The sequence below is a fragment of the Heterocephalus glaber genome, unplaced genomic scaffold, assembly GCF_053883595.1.
Source record: "Heterocephalus glaber isolate CG9 unplaced genomic scaffold, H.glaber_assembly_v1.0 deba00000122, whole genome shotgun sequence".
NCBI classification, from domain to species: Eukaryota; Metazoa; Chordata; class Mammalia; order Rodentia; family Bathyergidae; genus Heterocephalus; species Heterocephalus glaber.
This window is the reverse complement of record NW_028258138.1, coordinates 36,874,531-36,900,567: the sequence shown is the minus strand read 5'-3', so window position 1 is coordinate 36,900,567 and position 26,037 is coordinate 36,874,531.

The window sequence follows — 26,037 nt, the reverse complement described above, 5'->3', positions numbered from 1 at the left end:
GGGGTCATCCGTGGCATGAGCCTAGTTCCTCTGGTCTATGTCCTCCCTCTGGCAAAGAATAGAAGAACAGGGCAATGCTGACCCAAAACAGAAGTTCCCTCCCGCACAGAATGAGGAACTCAGAAATGAAAGTAGAGCGAAGCAGAGGTTTATTTATAAGGTGGTAAAGACAGAGATAAAGCTACTGAGAGACAAGCAACAAAGCATGGAGAACTCTAAAGAGCCTCTCACCAGAGGTCTATGATTACCCCACTCTTATAGGGGTAAATTGGTAAGGGTAAGTCAAGAATTATGGGGTCTCCACTGATCGGTGTGCTCTAGGTCAATCAGGGTCTTAGCCTTTGTTGCTAGGATGAGTTGTTGCTAGAGTGAGCTAAGGTTCATGAGATCTAGGAGCTTTCCAGTGAATGCATGCAAACGGGTATCTAAAAATGATTGTTCTACTCCTGCAAAGGTTTCACAAAGGGCAATTTCTAGTAAGCAGGTGGTCATTTCTAGTCTGCCACATTAGCCATGGCACGTTAGCCACTTTATGCCCTGGGTCCCTGACTCTCTTCCCCTCTCACTGTCCCTAAACAAGTAGGCAACTGTTCAAAATTTAGTAGTGGCATTTCTCATTTCAAATTTATTTAAATAGGTCCTTTTTTTAATACACAAAATGATTCATGTAGCTAGAGAATTTGTGAAGGAGTTTGTGATGCCATGCCTACAAATTTCATTATGGTCTTTGGATTTTCATGCCATCAAAAAGCTTACATATTATTTGTAGAACTCTTCAGGTGATTAGTTATTAGTATTGGTATTAGTTATTGGTATTATTTTTCCATTATTCAAACTTGCTTACAATGTTTTAATGATCATTTTAAAGTTTTAATTGTCTTTGCTAATTTTGAACTGATATCATGGTATAAAGCTATTGCTTTCATGAACTGTTTTTATAGACATAGAAATTTCCTACTTTTTGAAGTCAGTTTCACAATTCATTTATTTATGTTTATAACCAAGTGCAATATTTTGATTAAAATATTTTCCTTGCCCAGGGGTAACATATGATTTTTCAATCCCCATTTCTGGGCCTGAACAGCAGCTGTCAGCCTGTTGCTTCTCTGTAGATTTCACAATTACAATGTATCTTGGCGAGTGATGTCCATTTTCAAAGATACACAATACTCAGTAAAATACTTGATGAGATGTAAAGTATTTGCTCTTGCCTAATGATTGAAAAAAGTGCAAACATTGCTACACTAGGTATTTTTGAAAGATGTCTACTGTAAAATTTGGGATGAAATAGAGGTGTGTAATTACTGTCAGTGGTGTCAGGGCTTTTATTTTAATGAAAGAAGGTAGTGAAGACTTTATGCAGTATCGTAATTAGAAACTTTCATTCTGCTTCTATTGACAAGCCATCTTTTGTAAATGGGAGCAACCCTCCCTACAGTAATTGGTATGTCTAAACTTTAATTATTTTAGGGGGAAAGGAAACTTGTGAGAGACCAGTAGAGAATTCAGAAGAGAATGAAATCATTGAACCTATAATAAAAATGTACTCATTTATATGCTTTCAAGACAAACTGGTCAAAGTGTGTTTACTTGTATTGAATACTTTTGAGTTCCACATTAAGAATGTTTTTAACATTAAAACAGAGATCTGAGCCCGGGATTTAGCTCAGTGGTTTTGCTGCCTGCCTTGCAAGCACAAGGACCTGAGTTCGATCCCGGGTACCAAAAACAACAACAACAATAACAAAAACAAAAACAGAGATCTATTTTAATGACTAAAATGATTAGAGTATCAAGAAAACTTTGTGTTTGCAGAATACATGATCATATAGAATAATTTATTTAAAACTTAGTTATATGTAGTCCAAACAATGTATTATAGTTCTAGCTGTATCTCATTACATATATTTTACAAAGTAGCTTTAGTATATTTTATATTATTTTAAATATAATGTTACTATGGAGACTTTACCATGTCAGTTTTCATGTCTTAGCCTTTGTTTCCTCATAAATATAATAATCATATAATAATTCTCTACACAGTAATTCTCCACAAACTCCAACATATATAAGACTTAAGGGAAATAAAGGAGATAAAACAAGGAAATGTATTTATTTTATAAAATTTATGTCCATAAAATGCCATTACCCTGTTTCCATAAGTACAGGTGTAATTAACACTACACCTCCTGCACTAACATGAATCAATAGTATTTGAAATGAAATTAAATAATTTGTCATAAAACCCTATAGAAAATTTCAAATCTAACTTCTATCATTATATAAATCCAAGAGGTAGTCATAGTGTCATCCTCAACAGTTGTAAATGATGAAAGTTTTATTTATTTCGTCTGGGAACTTTAAAATATCATTCTTATTTTTAAAAAATAGCATACATAATTATTCCTAAACACTTTCTTTGTATCAAGTACTTATGAGATCTGTTAGTTGCAGAAGACTAGGGATATTGAAGAAAGACAAAGAAGGTGTGTAGGTATGACAACAAAACTGTAGTGTCAAAAAATGTAGGAAGCACTTATTCACTGAACTCAAGCTTTGTACAGAAACTTATTGATTCCCAAATAGCTCAAAGAAGAAAAACAAGTCTCTTGGCAATTGTCAGTTCTAGGCCCCTATTTTTGCTAACTGTATTTCCTTACTTTCCCTTAAATCATTTGTACTTAGTTTCTTAAAGACACTGGGATTATGTGTGTTTCCAAACTCCACTTCAGTGAAAAGCACCCTCCATCTTAAATCCTAGTGCAAAAGTTTGATACTGAAAATAGAGGAAACTACAGAATGATTAAAATAAAATGAAATTCAGTAATCACTATGTATATTAGGATTAAGTTTCAGGTCTCTGCAACTGTGAACTATCATAAATGTTTTCAACAAGGGAAAAAGTAGCATTCCTTTTCTGAGTGATGTCTTATAAAACCTAACTTATTTGTCAAATTAAATCTACACATCATATTCCTAATTCTTTGCCCCCTAACAGACGAGATCATGAAATTCAAACATTTTACAGAATGTGTCTGGGAACCCTTATCATTTATTTGAAGGCAATGAATAATGCACCAATTACATTCAGCTCACTGGGTTTATAAAAGCTAGTCACAGAAAGAAAATTCAAAAACACACATGCTTGGTTGAAACCACAGGTCAATGAAAAGAAGTGAGAGGAAGATTTCTGGCAGTAACCAATGACATTAAACCAAATACTGCTTACTTACCTCTGCTTCCTCCTTGAGACAGATAAGTAGTGAATCCTAGAAAAGTTACAAGATTTCTGCTGCAACTATGTCTCTTGATATATAGAAACAAGGACCAAGTTTTGTTGAGATAATTCCTGCCCCCCCAAAAAAAACCCCTGAAAGATAGATTATTTTGATTTAAAAAAAACTATAGCCATGGTTATTGCATTCTAAATTAACTGGACCCTCATTCTAATAGCTTAGATTATTATAGTTTAAACTTATAAACCACAAATTTAAATGACAATTTAGAGTATATTTCATCTTTGAATCACATTCAGAAGTAAATAACTGTTTTGCATTTACAAGGAGAATTGATTGATGGAAATCGTGAGTTCCCTTTCTATTTTATTTTGTTTTATTTTTTTGTACCAGGGATCTAACTCAGGTCCTTGCACTTGCACAGCAGGAGGCGAAACCACTGAGCTAAATCCCCAGCCCCCCTTTCCATTTTAGCACCATATTCCTAAGTGACTAAATCAATTTCAAAAACTCTAATATACATGGCTTACAAATTTGCCACATGAAAATAAAAAAAGATTAAATTTTGAATAGAGCATGAATAAATTATAAGTGTAAATACATGTATACATAGATATACACATTATTTCTAATAGGTGCATTTCATAATGTACATTTCACAAATATACAGATAATTAATAGAAATACATATATTAGAATCAATGTTAAAATGTGTCATTACACTTGATTTACTTAAGGGAGTGGTTTGATAGATTACTTTTTATGCAGGTTTATGCCTGTCTGCAGCTTCATTGTATTCAGTTAAAGTAAAATAAGTTACTGGAGAGCAAGTAGCTGATTTGCCTTTTTAATATCCAGTGGAATTTATTTTGCTCTTAACATTTTGGCAGTAAATTAGTATACACATACAAAAAATGCTATAAATGAAAATACTACTCTTCCCAGAAATAATTAGACTAAAGTTATGCAAATATAGATGAATATTTTGGATTTAGAAGACCATAAATTGTTTGTCACAACTGTTATACTCTGTCATTGTGCACAAAAGCAGGCATATATATTATAATTAAAAATGATTATGACTGTGGCCCAATAAAGATTTATTTATAGGAACAGTGACCTGAAATTTTTCCTGTGTGTGATGGCTTGTGAAACTCTTAACTGGGCAATAAATTCTAGGTTTATATTTATGTCTTGCATATGCATGTGTATATGTGTGCATACAGGAATATAATTACTTCTATATGTTTATGAATATATACAAATGTGTACACACAGTACCTATGTATATTTATATATGCATTTAGAATAAAATAAGTACACTAAATATAGTAAATGTTCATATAGTTAATATAAACATGTATATTTAAGAATATTATATATACACATACATTTGATCAATAATGCATTATTTTAGCAACTGATACAAAAACAAAGCAGAATAAATTTGTGTTTTTATAGATATGCCAACTGACTAGAATAACAGCTATAACTTGGTATATGATAAATACAATAATATAAAGAAAAAAGGAAAGACAAATAAGAGAATGAAGAATATAAATGTGTGGGAGGGCTAGAAGGAAGAGAAGAAAAAGAAAAGAGTTGAAGGGGTGGGGATTTAGCTCAGTGGCACTGTGCCTGACTCACACATTCAAAGTCCTGAGTTCAATCCCCGGTACAGGGGTGGGGAGAGAGTTGATACTGAATTTTAAAAATGAATTAATATTATTTGAATATTGTCAGAGTCCATCAAAAACAGGGTATGTGGTTTTATAATACATCACCATTAATAAAGTATGTGCTTCATTAAGAATCCAAAAATACAACGTTTTAGGAAAAGAAGAAATTAGGACATCAGAGTGTTAGTAAAGTTATTGGTTTGTATTATTTCTGCGTTACATTCTCAGTACTATAAAACTACTAGTGGCAATCAACTTACAAAAATAAAAGATTCATTTGGGTTAGTGGTTTTCAGCGTTCCTCTTTTCAAGATTGGGATAGAGCCCCATAAGATTTGGGCCTCTGATAAAGAAGAAAATCTACAGCATTATTCAGAGAGCAATGGGAAAAACCAGGGACTGGAATTTCACAATCCACATCTAGGGAGGGCTCCAGAGATCTAAAGACCACTCACTAACACCCACCACTTAAATGTTCCTTTAATTGCCAAAAGCACAAACCCTATAATACAAGGACTCTTGGCGTGACATTCAGTATTCAACCAGTAACACCATCTGTGACCCATCATAGCTCTGCCACATCAGTGGTGATAGTTTTTTGACTTGAACTTTTCTCCAGTAAAACTCATTTATAGCCAATTTCTTTAGTAGAATACGTCACCCCTATAACTCTTTTTACTGTGTGCTTTTCAATTTTGGCTAAGAATTCCAGTAGATACACTCCCTTGTTCAGCTGAAATTAAGGCTGGATGTAAATGCATATTGTCTTGAACCACACATTTATTAAAATTAGTCTTTTCTGTCACTGGAGAATATGGCTTAAGTGAGAAGTTCTACCATTGGTGATGTTGTTATTTAAAAAAATCTATTAAAGAGTTATTTCATTAATATCATCATAATTTAGGTAGTTGCCTCAGTGGCTAAAAGAACCTTCTATGGTTCTGAGCTGCCTCAATATAGTTAGTCCTTGGAACCACAGCCACTTTTGAAATAAATTCTTCTACACTGTTACTTAATGTATATGTATTGTGAAGAAAGGACTATTTGAAAATTAGTAGTGTCTATTTGGAGGATATATTTTTGAAGATAATTTTATAGTATTGTCTCCTGATAATCATTGTTATAGTTGACTGTAGTGGACCATAATAATATAAGATTAATGTAGGGATAAATTATTTTTAGCTTCTAAAATGTACAGTGGTGTGAAGATCCAGACAGTGTTAATTTTGTTAAAAGTTTTGTTATAATAACCACATTTTAGAATCGAGTGTGGTATTTTTATCTTCATGGTATTCCCATTCTTGTCTATCCTATCATATCCATATTTGAACAACTACTCTTGAAAGAAATCTTTAAAATTGTTTGAATTGTTTAAAATTGTTTGAACAAATCCCTGTCTCAAAGGTTTCAAATGTGGGCCAACTCAGCTTATCATGATGGCAATAATGTATAATAGAGTAACCGTTGAGACTCAGAGATTAAACAAGAGATGACAGGTAACTCTATCCTTTGCCATGTCTTTATTTCCCTATAACAAAATTCCTTTCACTTGACAACAAACTGTTTATAAGAATAAATTTTTTTACAAGTTATATATCTTCTTATCTTTTTATCATTAATTAAGTTTATTGGTACAATTTAGATATACATAATGATCACAATCATCATATGGAACTTGTACCTGGACATGACATATCTTGATTAATATTTTTTTTCCATTCCCCTCTCCTCCCTTCAACTCCTCTTCCCCTCTGTATTTACAAAACCTTTGTTTCCATTTTAGCCTTTATTTCTTGTTTTTTTAATTTTCCCATCCTTCCTTTTTCTCAACCCCCTCCCCTATGCCCCTTCCCATTTGAACATTTTCTCCTATTTCACAATATCTATTATATATTTTGGTCCTTATTTACATTTTCAGTTTCTCACACCAGAGAAACAATGTGATATTTACATGTGTGCCGTTTTATTACACTGAAGAGTATGCTCTCTATGTGCATCTATTTAGCTATAAATTTCTCAATCCTTCTTCATAGCTGAGTATTCCTCCATTGTATGGAAACATCACATCTTCTTTATCCATTCATTGGTTGATGGGTATTTGGGTTGTTTCTAAGATTTAGTTATTGTAAATTGTGCTTCTATGACATGAGTGCATATGTCACTGTGGTATGATGCTTTTAATTCTTTTGAGAAGATATTGGGAAGGAGGACAACTGGCTCAAATGGAACCTCTATTCCTAGTTCTTGAGGAATCTCCACAATGATTTCCACAATGGTTGCACCAGTCTGCACACCCACCATCAGTAGAGTGGGGTTCCTTTTTTCCCACAGCTTCTCTGGCCTTTGTTATTGATTTGTTGATAATAGCCATTCTTTCTGCGGTGAGATGGAATTTCAGTGTTTTTTTCATTTGCATCTCTCAAATGACCAGTGATATTGAACATATTTTCATATGTTTACTTGCCATTTATACTTCTTCATCTGAGAAGTGTATATTCATCTTAGATGCCCATTTTTGGATTGGGTCTTTAAATTTGGAGGGTCTGATTTTTTTCAGTTCTTTACATATTCTCAATATCAGTCATTTTCCCCCCATTCTGTTTGTTGTCTATTCTGTTGGTGATTTCTTTTGCTGTGCAAAAGCTTTTTAATAAGATAATATCCCAATTGTTGATTTCTTGTAATATTTCCCTTGAGATCAGGGTTTTGGTCATAAAATCTTTAACTACACTCATGTCTTCAAGAGTTCTACCTAATCTCTCTTAGCTGATTTAATATTTCTGTTTTAAGATTTAGACCTTTGATCCAATTTGATTTTAGTTTAGTGCATGGTGAGATAATCTGGTTTTAATCTTTGGCATGTGGGAAGCCAGTTAAGGAATGCTATTGATTTTTTAGTGTTGACTTTGTATCCAGCTACATGACTGGATTTGATTATTAAATCTAGAAGTCTTTTGGTGCAGTTTTTGGGGTCTTCTATGTAGAGCATCATATTACCTGCAAATAATTTTAACTTCTTCCTTTCCTACCTTTATTCCTTTAATTTCTTTCTTTTGTTTAATTGCTCTAGCTAGTGTTTGCAGAACTATATTGGAGTGGTGACAGTGGACATCTTTGTCTTGTTCCTGATTTTAGAGTGAAAGCTCCAATCACCAATTGATGGGCAATTAGGCTGTTTCCAAGTTTTAGTTATTACAAACTGTGCCAGAGAGCTTTCAGTATTTGACCATTTAGTATGGTGTTGGCTATTGGTTTCTCATAGATGGCTTTTATCAGATTGAGATAAAGACTATCTATTGCAATTTTCTGTAGGGTTTTTATTATGAATGGGTTTTGGACTTTGTCAAATGCTTTTCTGTGTCTATTGAGATGATCTAGTGATTTTTGTCCTTGGCTCTGTTAACATGGTATATTACATTTATAGATTTGCATGTGCTGAACCATCCCTGCATCCCTAGGATGAATCCTACTGGGTTGTGTTGCATATTCTTCTTGATGATTTCCTGCATTCTGTTTGCCAATATCTTATTGAGAATATTTGCATCTATGTTCATTAGGGAGATCGACCTATGGCTCACTTTTTTGGTTGGATTTTTCTCTGGTTTTGGTATCAGGGTCATACATTTTTCTAGGGATGACTTTGGGCTTATTGCTTCCTTTCCAGTTTTATGAATAAATTATAATAAAGCATGTTAATGCTATAATTTAATTCCTTCACCATTACTGCTTCTATATTCCATCTACAATTACTCTACGTTCAATTGTCTTCGCTATTATTATTGTGTGATAAATTGGCTTTGATACTTTGTTTTGCTGTTATATTTTCAAGTATCCATTGTAGATTAAATAGTTCTGTATAATCTTTATATCATACATTGATTATTCTTTAATTATTTGCTTTCCCTCACAACTTCCAAAATTAATCTAAGCAATGGCAACAGCAGCATATCCTGATCTCACGAGTGTTTTTATATTATATATTTGAGATTTTCTCTTGGTTTATTTTTTCATAGAAACTTTTTTGATAATTTTAATAACTACTGGAAGTCCAAGTTACTATCAACCTGTATCAAAGGAAAATATTTTAAAATAACAGAAAGATAGCAAACATTTTCTAAAAATACATTTCTACATATTTTAGTTTCAGTATTTCATATCCGGACAAGATCAACACACAATGAGAGGAGGTTATTCAGAACATGAATGTTCCATATATTTTGTGTGTGTGTGTGTATTTGGATACAAGGTCTTTCTATGTAGCTCATATTTTGTCTAGTGTTCAGTACAATGATTTGTTGCCGATGTAGAAAAAGGATGAGATGGCATAGAACAGATCAACTGGTGAATGATTGTAACACAAAAAGTTGAAAGGAGAATTTTTTTTAAGTTCATAAGAAAATATGACTCTAGTGAATTTAGACACAGTGAAAACCTAAGCTTACCTTCAGTACACCATGTCCAGAACTAGAGTGTAGAGTAGTAAGGATAGCAGAGGTTCCTAAGTTTTGTGAGTGCAAATAAGCCTATGATACATTTCTGTGTTTGAACAAAATAGAGAAGAATGTTAGAAAGCTAGTTCTGCAGGTTGAGCTGTTCAGTAAATAGAGTCAGAATTCTAAGTAAAAGGTATGTAAATGTAAAAAGGACTCATATTTCCTGTCTACCCTTCCCTCAGGTCATTTTGTATGAAATATTGACAGACACTATAATACACAATAATCAATGGATGATAGTTATTCTTTCTGCTTGTTAAATAATGCCTTAGAAGATGTTCATTATGATCTTCTATTTACAGTTTTACAAGGTTTACCAGTTAACATTTTTGTATTGTTTAGTGTTTACTTTTCTTATGAGCAATATCATATTAATATTAAAAAATGATTGTTTTAATTTTCTTTTCTTTTTTTCCTCTTTATTGCCCATATAAGTGAAGTTGAGTTCACTTATAATTGTTGGGGGTGGGTAGAGGAAAGGAAAGAAGGCAAAGGAAAAATATGAGAAAAAGAAAAAATGGAAAGTCTTTGTAAACAGGTAGGGGTAGAGGGGTTGAAAGGAGGGCAGGGGGATGGGGCAAAACTAAGAACCAAGAGAGATTACGTAGAGGCACAAATTCCCAAATGATGAATGCCATCATATTGTATAACTAAAATGTATCAGTAAACTTAATGAATAATAAAAGTGAATTGTTGTAAAATCTGTTAGATTTTATATTTGAAAAGAAAGAATCATTAAGGTTTACCAGTCCGGATATGTAAAGTATTCTGAAATGAGATAATGAGATGTTTAAATAAATATGTAAAGCATAATTTAGGTGAATCATTTTTATCTTTTCAGTTCCCATGTCAGTTAACCGGTAGAATGTTTTTAAAGTTTTGCATCATACCTTATCAAAAATATAGCTGAGTGACCTAAAAAAACATAATTTCCTGCTGAAAGGTATAAAATGCAACTTTAAAACTTGCCTCGTGATTCAATTTTTCATTTGAATATATTTTAAGATCCCCACATAGGTAAGTTTCTAAAGTGTACTATTCCATTTTAATAGTAGTTTTTCTTAGGAGAAAGAATGAGAATAATAATGTGTGACCTGAAGGTGAAAGAGTTGAGGAGTCACTTGTTGAATGAGGTTTTCTAAATTTGGATCTTTTTTCAATCTTTCTGATGCTGATATAGCAAGAGATCAGTTTGGTGATATTCCACTTTTTATTAAATTCTCTGGTCTACAGCAGCATACAAGTGAGAATGAGAGGCAGCCACCTGAGTCAAAGCCTTCATCATGAGAAATCTGACTGCATCTGCCTCTACTTCCTGACATTCAAGTTCAATTTCATAGAAAATAAATTCAAAACAATATCAGTGATACTATATGTCTAGCAAGTTTCATATATATATATATATATATATATACACATATATATATGTGTATATATATATATGTGTATATATATATATCTCCTCTTGAGTACCCTTATATTTCCCTGTGTTGGACTGGATGCATTGGAAAAAACATTATATAAGGTGATAGATTAATGCAAATAAAAGCTTCTTTTTCTTCATTCCCAGGATTTACACTTTTGTGTTTATAACTTTATAATACTTTCCCTTTCTGCCTCTGGTCTTGGTTTCATGGTCTGGTTTGGTTGATGGATCTAGTTTTAGTATTAGTCTCCAGTTATCACCATTATCTACTTAATTTTGACTTATTTTTAACTTTCAAGATATATCCCTTTTATTAATATCACCTCAATTTTCTTATAATATGTGACATATTACATGACTTATTTGGAAAAGTGTAATTAGAACATTATTTAATATAACATTGTTATTTATATTCTAGAAACCTAACTATAATTTTTTATCTTCACCTTCGTTTTCTCACCTCTCCTGTTATCTAGGTGGATGATTTTCATCTATCAGAAACTCATATATGTCTAATATGTATGAGTAATACTGCTAATTTTATACTCATGAAGTCATTCTCATTGTGTATTTTAGCTGTTACAATTCAACAGAATTTAGCTAATAGTGACAGCATTTCTAACAAATTTCTATTTTATTTATATTTTATATGATATATTAAGACATAGCTTATATGATTTATGTATATATATAATATCAAGTTTATAAGATAAATTGGGTCCCTTTGTAAAGAATGAATATAGAAATTATATTTCATAAGACAGTGTGCTACATTCGTGTTACTGTATATTCATCAACATTTTTTCAGAGGAATTGTTTTTTTCTATGTATTTAGGTACTCTTACACTTTTGTGGTCAGGAGTGGGATGTTACCTGCTAAAGGTGTTTGTGATAGAGGCAGGTAATAGAGAAATAAATATTTAACTAATTGGTAAATATTTTCAGTTGAGAAAGATGGACTTGGCCCTATACCTTAATAGTGGGCTGCTGGCGTAGCATGTGCGAGGGTATGGTTTGGTACCCGGTGCAGAACATAATCTAGTCCTTATGTGGTCTCCAGCTTCAACTCCCTTGATCAAAGGAGCTACCTTACCTCTCACAAGACTATAGCTTTGACTGTCAACACTTCAAACAAAAATGAATAAACTTTAGCGATCTTTTCTACAATACTGTACCTGTAGTTAATAACACCTTCTGCACAACATTTTGTTAAAAGGGTAGATCTAATGTTATTTTTTTACCACAGAAAATAAAATTATAAAAAGGAGAGAAGAACAAGAACAAAAACAAAAGGAAAGAAAATAACACTAAAACTCTGTCAACCAGAGATATAGCCACTGTCCATAAGCTCTGTGAGGAAAACACATAGGTCTTTTTTGTTTCTTCACTGTATCCATGTCAGAGTGCAGTACCTCACATAAGGAAGAAGTAATAAATATTTTTTAAAGTAAATGTTAACATTTAAATTTAAAAATATCCTAATTAAAAGACATGTTATCTTTACATATGGTAAAATTCATTAAATGCCTCCAGCCAGTGTTTTTAGTTTAGAGGAATGTACAAGAAAAAGAAAATTGAGAAAACTGAACCAAAGAATCCATACATGTTTCTATATTATAAAGATTATGAAACAGCTTTATTTTTAAAACCTAGGATATAATCCAGAAACATGCATGCTTGTGAACAGTTTGCATTTATTATAGAGTTTCATTATAAATCTGTAAGGGTTACATAAGCATATAAGAAATATGTCTAGATAGAATGGCATTTATCCACTAATGGTTGTTCCCAAGGAGAGAGCATTTCTTCACAGCCTCTGCTAGTCATGGGTGAACTCTGCTGTTAATGGTCTGTGAATAGCACCATGGAAACTCTCCTGGGGACAGGCCTAGTTGCTAATAATTTCTACCATGCAAATATGCTCATTGACCTACAATGGGGATAAAAGTGCAGACTTCTGGAGCTGTTTGCAGCAATTAAACTCAGTGCCCAGGGTGGATAATTTCCACTGTAAGAACTAGGAGTGTGGCTAATGCTATGCTATGCCTTTGTCCCACATCCTATAATTCCTACCTTTCTTCTAAACTGCCAGTGTCAAGTGACTTCTTCTATTGAGGTTTTCCAGCACAGACAATGTCTACATTGTCATATATATAAAATTAGGCAATAAGAATATAATAAGACTAATGGGAATACCAAGGAACTTTTCTGTACATTAATGCCTGTATTTTTGATGTACTCTCACTAGAATCTGGGTGATGTGTAGGTGGAAATGACAGCCTAACAGAATTGAATAAGGGTTCTAAATTGGAAAAGGGCCAGGGAGAAAGTTAGAGATTTTATTTTATTCATCAAATACATTTACTATTATTCTTCACCGAGTTGCACTAACATACAATGTTATTCATTATTAATTATGGATTTGAAAATTTTAATAAAGTGATATTATATCCCTCAAGATCCAGTGCCTAATTTGAGAATAAACTAAATAACAACAATTACCTGAAAAAATAAAAAGTGTAATGCAAAAAAACATATACTTTCTGATTCCCATTTCCTTTTTGGAAGTTGGAAAACTGAAACAAAAAATCTCATGTGTACTTACTGTCCCTTTTAGATGCAGAAATTATAAATTATATTATTTAAACATCCACACACATGCACAAATTTCTACAAACACAATGTACAAGCATATATTTGAAGATTTTATTTTTAAAATAAAACTATATTTTAATATATAACACTATAATAAATTTTAGGTTCATTGTCTCATTGTCTGAAACACCACTGCATTTGAATACTATGAGAAATTTTTGTTTTATTATATGATCAGAAGCAATTTCTCTCAACACACTTTACTTGAATTATATCTGTTGATGTTACTTTCTGATATTCATATATGATGAATGCCAAAAAGGAATGTTACAAAAAATTTACCAAGAAAAATGAAAAGTTACTTTATTAGTTGTTGCAATGGATAAAATTAATATAAATCTTTAGAGTATAAATGAAGCCAGCTCTGCTCAAGGAACACTAAGCTTCCATTGATACAGCCCTGCATCTCAGTTAAGGTTCTGAATTCTTCAAATAAGAATGAAACACTTTTGCACCATTTCCAATTACTAAATTTTTTCCACATTGGCAATAAATAATATTAGCATTCAAAGATAATTTTATTTATTACCAATAAGCAGTTCAAAAAATACTTGAAGTACATGTGGTTCATAAATTTCCTAGGAAATCATACTTTGTTCTTAATTAAGCCAAACACTTTTCATTCTATATTTTCTCCTCTACTACTAATCATAATCTAGCATAGGTTTTATTTATTACATTTATTATTTTTTAAAACCTTTCTAAAGTGTAACCCTCATGAATACATACATTTTGTTTACTGTGTCAATTCTCTATTTGGGACCTACACTAATTTACGGCACATGTGTAGTGTTCAATATACATTTGTATGAAGAATGAATGTGTTAATAAAACATGTTTTTGAAGCTTGTTTACATAATAGAAACTAGGGATCTTATAAAATGACCATTTATTCGTTTTGGTTGCTGGATGGGTTAAAGTCAAGTATTTGCTTCACGTTTGGCAAATACGTATCATTAAGTGCGTTCTAAGCTTCGTAAGTAATTATCTTCATTTTATTTACGTTTTTATTCTTCAAATGTTTAATACATGATTGTGTTTTGTTTTTTAATCTTATCCTTTATATAAATCAGGAAAACAAAGAGAAAAGTCAGAAGGTAAAAGAAGTAGAATAGGACACAGAAGACAGTATAGAAAAACATGGAAGGAATAAAATAGGAAAACATGAAAAATGTTACGTAAAAAGCATAGAGAAGAAGAGAGCATAAAAAGCCTAAAAAGAAGAGAGAAAAGTTAATTGGAAAAATTTTTAAGAAGGAATAGAATTGAGAAGAATTGACCTTCATGGTGAAGAAGAAAGAAAAATTTGAGAAATTGTTTCTTAACTGGAATGATTGAAATATGCAAACTTCAATGTTAACTGTTCTTTTTTCCTCTTTTTGGTACTAGAGATCAAACTCAGGTCCTTGAGCTTGTGAGGCAGGAGGCAGAACCACAGGGTTAAATCCCTGGCCCCTTAACTGCTCTTTATTTAACTTTTGGGAGGCTTGTGTAAGTTTTAGCATTCTTACTCCTATTTTTATTTTCTCAAAACAGAAATAAGATAAAATTATTTATATTTATGTAGTAAGTTTCATTTAGCAATAATTTTTAGATCTGAGTAGTATTAAAATTATTTCACTATTTTATGCTAAACCTAAAGAAGCAAATTTGTAGGCAAAATGAAGGCTGCTTCTGCAGGGAAAACCATGAACTTTTTAGTTAATGGGAAGAGTGAAATTTGTTCTACAAATACCACTATCAATTATCAAATATTGTATTTTAGCCTTACAAGACTTATTTTTGACATAGTTGATAAAACATCTGAATTGAGAGAGTTTGATTTTTAATAGACTCATTTCTTCTGCTTTTAAGTCAACTAATGTAGTATTAATTTATTTTTTTATTTTCAAAATTACTGTTACATTTCTTTTGTCCTTTTTTCTTTCATTCTTTATAATGACTCGTAAGGTCTTTGAAGATAACATGATATTGTGAACACATGTAGTATTACATGGAACATAAATCTTTTAATTGAACGAAGTCTTTTGTAGGTTTAATTTTCCTTAATTTAATTATAAGATGCATCTTAATTTCATAAATACTTTCTGCCATAGTTAGAAATTATTATATATATATATTAAATTATATATACTGAACAGCTATGAGAATAAATATAAATACTGGTAAATTTATTTATCATTTTATCTTTTTTCCTGAAGGAAACCGCCCCCCCCCACAATAATATAAAATAATCCTGAAGTACAAGGACTAAATAGAGGGACAAAGAAAAAAATATGTGCTGTCTGGTTGTTTGTGTTTTATACAATCATTAAAAATTTATTAAAGCTCTTAATTTTATTTTAAGAGGTAGCAGTAATTATAAGTAATAAAACCAATGCCATGTCATTTGAAGGTGAGGTTTTGTGTGGAATAAAAGCTCTACTGGATATTGAAAGATAACGTGATCTAGTATGATGAAAAACTTTCAAACAAAGAAAGCAGCAAAGTGTATAAGTGAAGTCTGAGAATTTAAAGGATAATTTGAATTTTTCTCAGAAGAATATATTTGATAATTTACATTGTTAGAAGAAGTGACCAAAGATTTCACTGTTTAAAAGAAATGAGTAAATATCCTTTAGGTAAAGTAAATCAAAACAAACAATTTTTCCCTTAACTTATGATAAATGTTCTTAGTTTAGGATTTATGTCATTATAATTTAAATACAACTAATGAAGCTTCATTTTTAAAATAGTACAAAAGCTTATTACTGGTATTTAAAACAAAAAAGATGTCCTTTTCCCCTCTAGCCATTCTTAGGATGAATTTGATTTTTTTTTTTTTTGATTTTTCATTCCCCACATTTTCTTTCAGAGCTTTTGTAACCCTTGCCTCACATCTTACCTTATCTCCCTCTCCCAACTATGAACAATAATGCATCTGCTTTCTAGGTTAAATTTGATATTTTAGGATGTAATTTAAATAAAACCATAAACCAAAGTAAATGTTGAATTGTACTTGAGGTTTTAGCAGCAGACAGAGTTGAGATTTGAAACTTTAGTACAAGCCTGGAGGTGAATCTCAGGATATTCCCTTAGAATTTTGAAGCTAAGCTCTGCCATTCTGCAAAGATGTTTCCCTTTAGATTTGAGCAGTAGCTCTCTGCATGCTATTGGGCCTTAGTAAAGAATGAATGCTTAATTATCAGCCTCTTAGCTATCATGCCATCTGATTTGTTTCTTCAAGTAGTTGTTATGTGACTCACCAAGGCATGGGGTTGGGCATGTTAGAACTCTATCCTTAGATAGAAATGGTTTATTTGTGATTGAGCCACACAGACTTCACAAGCATAAGTAAATATCATGAAAAAGTTGTCCAAATATCTATGAACTACACTCCTGCCACACTGCCTTCTCTTTCCCCGAGTGCACATACAGCATTCTGAGGATTCCTGCACAATCATTTACCAGAGAAAGAAAAGAACTCAGTGGATTCTACAGAAGGTTCTGTATGATACTGAGGATAATAAGAAAGTAAAAAAGTAAAAAAAAAAAAAAAAGAAAGAAAAGAAAGAAAGTAAAAAAGTTATAGCACTGTAAATCCTTTATGGAAGATCTAAAGATAAAAATAGTACACGGGAATCTTCAGGTGGGAAGAATTTTGAGCATTATTCTTGGTTGCCCACGATGATTGGAAAGAAAAATGGCCAGATGTGTTGGTTAGCATTCTCTAAAGGAAAAGAATCAATATATGTGTACATATATATTCAAGTGAATTATTAGATAAACTTAGAGTGTCAAAAGTAGTCTCACTGTCTGCATACAGTAGGGTCAAAGAATCCAATAACTGCTCAGTCTAAGAAACTGAAAACCTCAGGACAAAAGAAATCAAGGATGAAGTGCTGGTATAAGAATAAAGACCTGAAGTTTCCTGGAGAGTCACTGCTGTGAATCTACATAGAAAGGCTCAATAAGCTGGAACTGATGTTCACAGGCACTAGCAGTGGCAAAAGATGCTGTTCATAAGTAGAATGAAACTTTCAAATGCAAGCAGACTTCTTTTTCTCCTTCTTCCTCTTTCTTCTGCATTAATTTCATTCAGGATGAAAGCCTATTAGAAGCTGATTGGATGGTGTCACCCACAGTCAAGATGGCTCTCCCCACCACCAACAGTTTTTTAACCTACATGTCAATCATCCATGATAACACCTCACCAAAACACCAAGAAATGTGCTTCCTTATCTGTTAGGCACTTCACAATTCAGTCAAGTTGACAATCACCATTAACTGTCCATTATATATGTGATAATTCACTGACAGGTAGACTGTTTCATGATCAGGGATTGAAAGGATCATGATTAGAAAATTGGTAGCCAGAATATTTGAGGAAGAAATATGTGGATAAGTTTTTGTAAATTCTTATAAAACAAAAACATTTGTGTACTATTTGAATGTTTATTACTGGGTAACCACAGTAGAAGAGAGTTTTAAAAACCAAGCAGAAAAATATATGTTTCATTAATACCATTCATTTAGTTCTGCAGCTATCTCTTTTACCATCCAATGGACTCAGGGAAAAAGTGGATGTGGTGACAGAGATGGTAGTGTTGCAAAGGCTCAGCAATATGCAATTCCATTTACCAAGGTCAACCTATTGGCACTGCTGAGTGTCCAATCTGCCAACAGCTGAGATCAACCGTGAGTCCTAGATATGACACATTTCATGGGTGATCAGCCAGCTACCTACTAGCAGGTTCATTACTTAGAACAGCTTCCATCCTATAAGAGATAGCATTTTTTTTCTTACTAGAATAGATACTTACCCTGGATGTGGATTTTTCTTCTCTGCATGCAATGCTTGTGCCAGAACTACCATCTGTGAACATACAGAATAACTTACCCACAATTATGATATTCCATGCAGCATTGCTTCTGATTAGTGAATTCATTTTACAACCAAAAGAAGAGTAGCTATGGGCAATACTCATCTTACCATGTTACCCACCATTCTGAAATAGTGGCCTTGATGGAATGGTGAAATGGCCTTTTTATGACCATTAAATCACCAGGTATATATCATTGTGTTACTGTGCTAGGACCAGGTACATCAGGAAACTGTGTACTGTCTGAATAAGGAATAAATTAAAGTGCAATCCCTCACTATTATTGCTAGTTACCCATTATCATTTTTATATGAAAAATCTCATACCCTACTAGCCTATAGGATTTCATTATAAAGGGAGGATGACTTCTAACAGAAGAAACAACAGAGATTCTATCATATTATAGTGTTTTTTAGATTTAAATATCCCCACCCCAAAGTCTCACATGTTCAGATGTGGGGCCTTCGGAAGTTTATTAGATAATGGCTGTACCAACTTATTAATATTGATGGGTTTTTGCTGAATGTGATGTTTGGAGTTGGAGCCAGGTTAAGGGAGATGGATCACTAGGGCCATGATATGGAAGAGTGTATTCTGCTCCCTCACCCCTCCCTTTCTCTCTGCTTCTGACTGACATGAGGTAAAAGTTTCCTCTTGCTGTACCTTGTCAAAAAAAATGCTTGTTTCTTGGAGTCAGTTGGCTATAGACTGAAACCCCTGAAATCATGACCCTAAGTAAATTCCCCTTCCTTTAAGATGCAGATGTCAGTTATTTTGTCCCAATGAGGGAAAATAACTAATGCAAATTGAAAGCATAAACTTCTACTTTTTAAATTTCTTGTGGAATGGAGTTTGGGTCATCATACCAAGTAAAGAAGCTCAATCAGCTGAGATGGTTATTAAAATCAGAGAGAATACAGAAAGAGTAGTGGAAGAGGGTATGTATATATATATATATATATATATATATATATATATATCTTCTTCAGTCATATGACAAGTTACAGAAATAAGGATATATATATATATATATATATATATATATATATATATATATATCTTCTTCAGTCATATGACAAGTTACAGAAATAAGGACTGGGTTTTATGAAGATTATATATATGTGTGTGTGTGTGTATTAGTTGCAAGTATTCAATATTTTATTTTTTAATTAATTTTATTGGTACATCTTTGGTATACAATATAATGACATTCATCATTGGAGATTTGTACCTTTACATTATATATCCTAATTCTTATTTATTTTCCATTCCCCTGTCCTCCCTTCAACCCCTCCATCACTCTCTATTTACAAAGACTTTGTTTCCATATTTTCATTTTCTCATGTTAAGTCCATTACCTTCTTTCCTTTCCCCTACCCCTCTCATTTCTCCTTGCCCTTTACCCCTTTTCTTCCTATTTCACATTATCTAGTATACATTTTGATCCTCATTTACACTCTCAGTTTCTCACACCAGAGAAACTATTCAGTATTTACACATGTGTGTCCTGTTTATTTCACTTAAGACTATGGCTGGAATGTGCATCTATTTAGAAAATGGAGTATTACTCAGCCATAAAGTATTCGATATTTTCTTGTCTCTTATTTCTTTATCATATAAACTAAGACACCTTAACATTACATCACAATGTGGAAATATCATTAGCTTTAGATTATACCATTTAAGTTATAGGGCATTAATTATTAAATATAATATAATGATATAAAAAGAATTAAATATAATCATAAATGTTAAAAGTAAGGATAAAAATGATTTGAAGACTGTCACTTTTTTAGTTAATGGAGTAAATATGTTGCCAGTTGTGCTCAAAAGTATTGCATTATATTTGCTAGAATTATGTTTTTAATTATATTTGGAGATTAGATTTTTTTAAGTGAAATAAATAGGACACACATGTGTAAATACCACATAGTTTCTCTGGTGTGAGAAACTGAAAGTGTAAATGAGGATCAAAATGCAAAATAGATAATGTGAAATAAGAAAAAAAGGTCCAAAAGGAAGGGGAAGTGGGAGAGGTAGGGAAAAGGAAAGAATGGAAAGGAATAAATACAAGAAAAGTAAAAAATGGAAACAGTTTTTGTAAATAAGGAGGGATGGAGAGGTTGAAAGGAGGAGAGGGAGATAGGGAAAAAAAGTAAGAACCAAGATGCATCATGTAAAGGTGCAGAGTCCCAATTACAAGTGTCATCATATTGTAGACCTAAATGTACCAATAAACTTAATTTTAAAAAAAGACACAAAAAATAGCTAGTCAATTTTTAAAAATAGCAAATAGAAATGCCATTAGGTACAAGTAGGTACAAGTACCTTTGTAAGCATCATAGAAACAAGTGAAATAGTAAAATAAGTTATCAGTTGTCTGAAAATAATTCTATATGAGACAAATTTCATAAATCATATGGGATTATCTTTGAAATGAATAAAAGGAAAGCCTGATCAAGGAATTCTATTTTTTTAGGCAATAACACCAAAATCTAGAGATTGTATTCAGTATACGTTTTAGAAAAATTAGCAGTTATATGTGTATGTGTGTTTTATAGTTTTATATTTGTATGTAGCAGGGATAATGGGATTTAGAAGCAATGAGTGGCATGCTTTATTGGTCTATTTTGTAGAGAATATTGTATTTTATGTTCCAAAGTAGTACTTTATTGTGTAGGTATTAGAGAGTTTTTTGTAGACAATTTAGGAACTATAAATATAATTTAATGTCCTGAATATGGTGTACTATGAGATCTAGCAGGTAGATTGTAGCTAGAAGCCATTTCTCTATTACTGCACAGAATTTGAAGTTAGGTAGTAAGGGTTGACTTATTGTCTAGAGCACACAAGGATGTGTTTTACTTAATAAGAGGACTTCTATGTAGAAGTACACTTTTAATCTTGCTACATATACTTAATATTTCATTTAATAGTAATTATTGAGCTATGTATGAAATTTTGCAAAAGTCAAAAAACATATTTTTTTTGTAATATGTACCTATAAATCTAGCAAGTAAGGTTGGAAAATAACAGCACACCAGCCAATTATCATCACTAATCATTGTTTAATCACACACTTGCTATGATTTCTTAGGCTCCATAGGAAGATGTAAATAATGAATACATAAATAGAATTCTAAAGTAAGTTGAAGATTTCATTTTGGGTAAATAAAATACTAGCATAATGTAATAACAAACATTTTTGTTTACTACGCTTTGATAAAATATGCTAGCTTTATTCTGCTAATGTATGATTTATTGTTTAGTTGAAACATATGATGAAATCTAATCATATATGATTTTACCAATATAAATTATACCTAATAGCATGCAATGGGGTTAAATTATCTCTCAAGTTAGTTTCTAGAATTAGTCTAAACACTGAAATGTATCACCTACTCCAGGTAAAAATTTAAAAGCAATAGAAATACCTGATTCTTCTAAAAGTGAAAACTTTGGGTGACTGAATGGTGCATTTAATCTAACTGTTCAGTAGTGAGAGTGGTAGAAATTCTGTGTACACAAATAAATTTTAAAGAAGAGAGTGGCAAAATTATACATTAATAGTGAATAATAATATGAATAAAATATAGTGTAAGATAAATGCAAATTAATACCCTATACAGCACTATTTCATATTCATATAAAAGTATAAAATTCTAACAAGAGAACTGTCCAAATCATTAACAATCCTATAAAATTCAATTAACTACTTCAGCAGTATAGGCTCTCTCTACTGTACCAGAAAATTATTTTGCATTACTTAATAAATTTTAATGTATGTACTCCTGGGATCATCATTCTTCACTTTTAAGGAAGTATCAAAAAGTGTATATAGTTACACAAAATGCATGCACACAGTATTTCAAAGTTGTTTTATTTGTTATTGTTCAAAAGTACAATTTACATGTCCATCAACAACAAAAATTAATTAATAAGTGAATCTTTTAATAATAAGGAATTTTACATATGACATGATATAAAAATGGTGAAACACAAAAGACAAAATACATGTTTTTAGCTACATAAAATTGAAAAACAAGAAAATACTCTGCTATCAAAAATCAGAATATTGAATATTTTGAGGAAAAAAGATGTTTGAAATGAAATTTTTCTAACATGTTTATATATTTTAAAATTTTAAATGCCTTCAAATGTTATAACTTTTCTTTAAATTCATGTTCATTATATATTGACAAATTAACTTTTTGTGGGGGAGGTTGGATCAACTCACAAAAATTTCATCTTATGACTTTCCAACTTCAGTATGTACACATATTTAGTAAGTGCTACTGTGCATAAAGTACAATTTCAGCACTGATTATTTTCCAGTGAATAGGTTCAGAGGCTATTTCAAATGTCGATTTATGCTTGTGGTCTATGGTACAGTATTTTTTCTTGCCTATGGGCTTCTGGCTCTTCTGCCTTCATTAATTACCTAGCATTCTTGAAGAAAGACTGATAAACAGGAAAGGCAAAATGGAAAAACATGGAGAAAACTGGTTACAGGGAGAGTCCACTTGTCACATGTCAGAATTGTTCCGGCAGCGCAGGTCTGGAAAGTACCTGCAAAGCCTGTGTTGTCAGCATGTGCTGATTCAGTTGTGTCCTTGATTAGAAGAATAAAAGCATGCAGTTAAAAAAGGTTATGCCCTAGAGATTATTTTAAAGATTGGCTGTTTTCTGCCCTAGATTTTCAGAGTTGAAACTAAACTTGAAACTTCGGTAACAACAAAAAGCAAATTTTTTTAACAAAAAGCAAAATTTTGGACCAAGAAAATACATTTCCTTTATCAAGTACTGTAGTCATCAAAATTTCATCTACATATTATCCATGAGGAAATAGTTCTTAAACATGAAGAAGCACAATCTAAGACATACTTTTCTCTAAAATGTCATCTCAATATAAAAGTTCCCTAAAAAAAAAAAAGTGCTCTGTGGTTCTGATTGAAATTTCAGTTTCACTTATCCAAATCTTTTATTTTTAATATACAAGGAACCTCATATCTTAAAATTATTTCATATATGTAACTGTAATGCATTTTTTATAACTGGTATCAGAATTAGTATTGAGATTTCTTTTTTAAATAATGTAGATGTAAAAATATTTACCATTCACATACATTAATATTATGATTACTCAAAAACTGTTTAATGGATTTTTAACTACATACTAGGAAATACATTGCAGTCTAGTAATAATTTTATAATATTTAATAAATATTAATTAGAATGATTATATGTTATGATTTTAGATCAACTATTTCACTATTTAAATGTTTACAAATGTAATATCTAAAATGTAAAAGTATGATCTTTTATTATATACAAGCCATATCTAAAGAAAAGGAAATCTTTTCATCTATAATCCTCATTTATCAAAATAGCATAATGTGGAACATCAGATTGATTTTTTCCCTCTGCTTGTTAATAAAATATGTTTTTTCTTCTGCTCCAAGGATAGAATAGAATACATAGTACACAGAAAAAGGAAGCAGATGAGGCCTGTGTTGAGGGTCATTTTCTTTATTTTGTAACTATAATTGATCATTATTTTGAGTTGGAACCAATCTGTTCCCTAACATATATAAACTAATATGTATTACATTTTATCTTTCAGAAATCAGTTTTATGGATAATTTTATTTCAGTGTTTAAAGTATCATTCATTGGTTTATGTACCCATGATACAAACAAATCTTTTATTAATGCTTCAAATTATCTTTTAAATCTACAAAAATATGCATTTACTTCCCAGATTACTTATTCATAACCCTACTTTATAAGCTGTTTTTTAAGAATTTTATTTCCACTATAATTTGTTACTATTCAGAGCTCTAGAATGAAATTTCTGATATTTAAACATTTGCTCCATGATTTATTAGGTAGATAACCTCTGACAAGTTTCTCAAACTCTGTGACTAAGTAATATCTCTTGTAATTTGGAGATAATGGTCAGACCAATTTACTGCAGTCAGTAGGATAATTAAAAGAACAATGGACCTAAAACTCCATTGAACAGCCTTAGATATAATGTACACAAAATAAATGCTATTTTTAATTTTCTAAAGTATCTATTATCATCTTTAATTTGATAAGATATTAAACTTCAGTCATTTGTAAGAAAATAAATATACCTTGTTACTATAATGTTAAGTGAAATAAATCAGACTCACAAGCTTAAATAGTGCATGGTTTATTACGTGAGAAATATATGTACATGTACCAAATCCCCCTAAGAGTGTAATGTACTGAAAACATTTACTAATAAAAAATTTTTAAAAGAAAATATTAAAGTTCAATAAATGCTCTTATAGTGATTTTGAAGTTTATATCAACATCATTTTCTGTGGCAAAATTTCTCAAAAGTAAAAGCAAGGCATTAAAGAACTCTTCATTTTATTTTACTTATTTATTTATTTGTTTATTTATTTTTATATGAACTAAGATTTTTAAAAGTTCATTACCTGAACATAATACAAATATTGTAAAAATATCTTAAAGGTATTCCTTGGTTATTATTGCATTTGAAGAATTGACGCATGATTTGCTTTTGGAAGAGTAAATACTATATTTACTGTCCAGTCTTTGTTGAATGGTTTTCTACTTAATAAAATAATATAAAATATAATAATATTAAATTAAAAATGATAAATTTTATAAGTGATGTTTAATAGGGATCCTACTAAAATAAAGCCCAAAAAAGAAAGAAATAGCAATTTACAAATGTTGTTTTTTATTTTCTCTCTCAATTAAAATTGTTTATTTGAACTTCCTTAGTTCTAGTAAAAAAAAATTTGTTTAATTTTATTGTGAAATTTAAGTGTTTTAATGCTACTCCTTTCCCCAAAGTAAAAAAAATAGCTAATAGAACAGAGAAGTACATGAGGACACTTTTAAGGTATAGTTTTTATTAATTCAATACACTGTAAATTATTTCTATATATGCATTTTTATTTCAACACTTTACAAATTGTAAAGAATATGTCATAGTAAAAATATAAAATCTTCAATGCAATTATTTTAATTCAAAGTTTATTATAAGAATTAAATTAATATATTTAACTTTACACTTGAACATATGCTGTCACCTTGTTTTTTACCTTCTGATATGACATTGGAAATTTTGCATAAAATATTAATAGAGACAAAATGATATGATGCTCTTCTATTTAACTACTTTGAAGATTTTACTCTAATTTTATCACTTATAGAAAATAAATATTAAATAATAAGAATATATCTAATATTCAATTACATGCTTTTGGAGTAATATTTTAGAAATATGGTTTCACTTTCTCTATAAGTGATTATTTTGTGCATAAATATTCTCAGAATCAATATCTGTTTATTTCTCAGGCATTTTCATTTAATACATAATTACATTTTCTAAGCTGTTCAACGTATAGATTTTATTACTTACAGAGATATCTTCAATTATACTTTGACTGAAATATAAAGAAAAAGTTCAAACAATCTTATTTATGAACCACCAAGGGTTTATATATATTTCATTTCATAAAATATACCTGCAATAATGCACTTTTATATCTGTGAAAGGTCTACATAGAATAACAGAAAATATCTTATATTGTCTGTGACAAATAAAGACAAAGACAAATCAGGATTTTGGTTTATTAAATAATGAATATGTTGGTTTTCTTTAACTCTCTATCACGTGCTG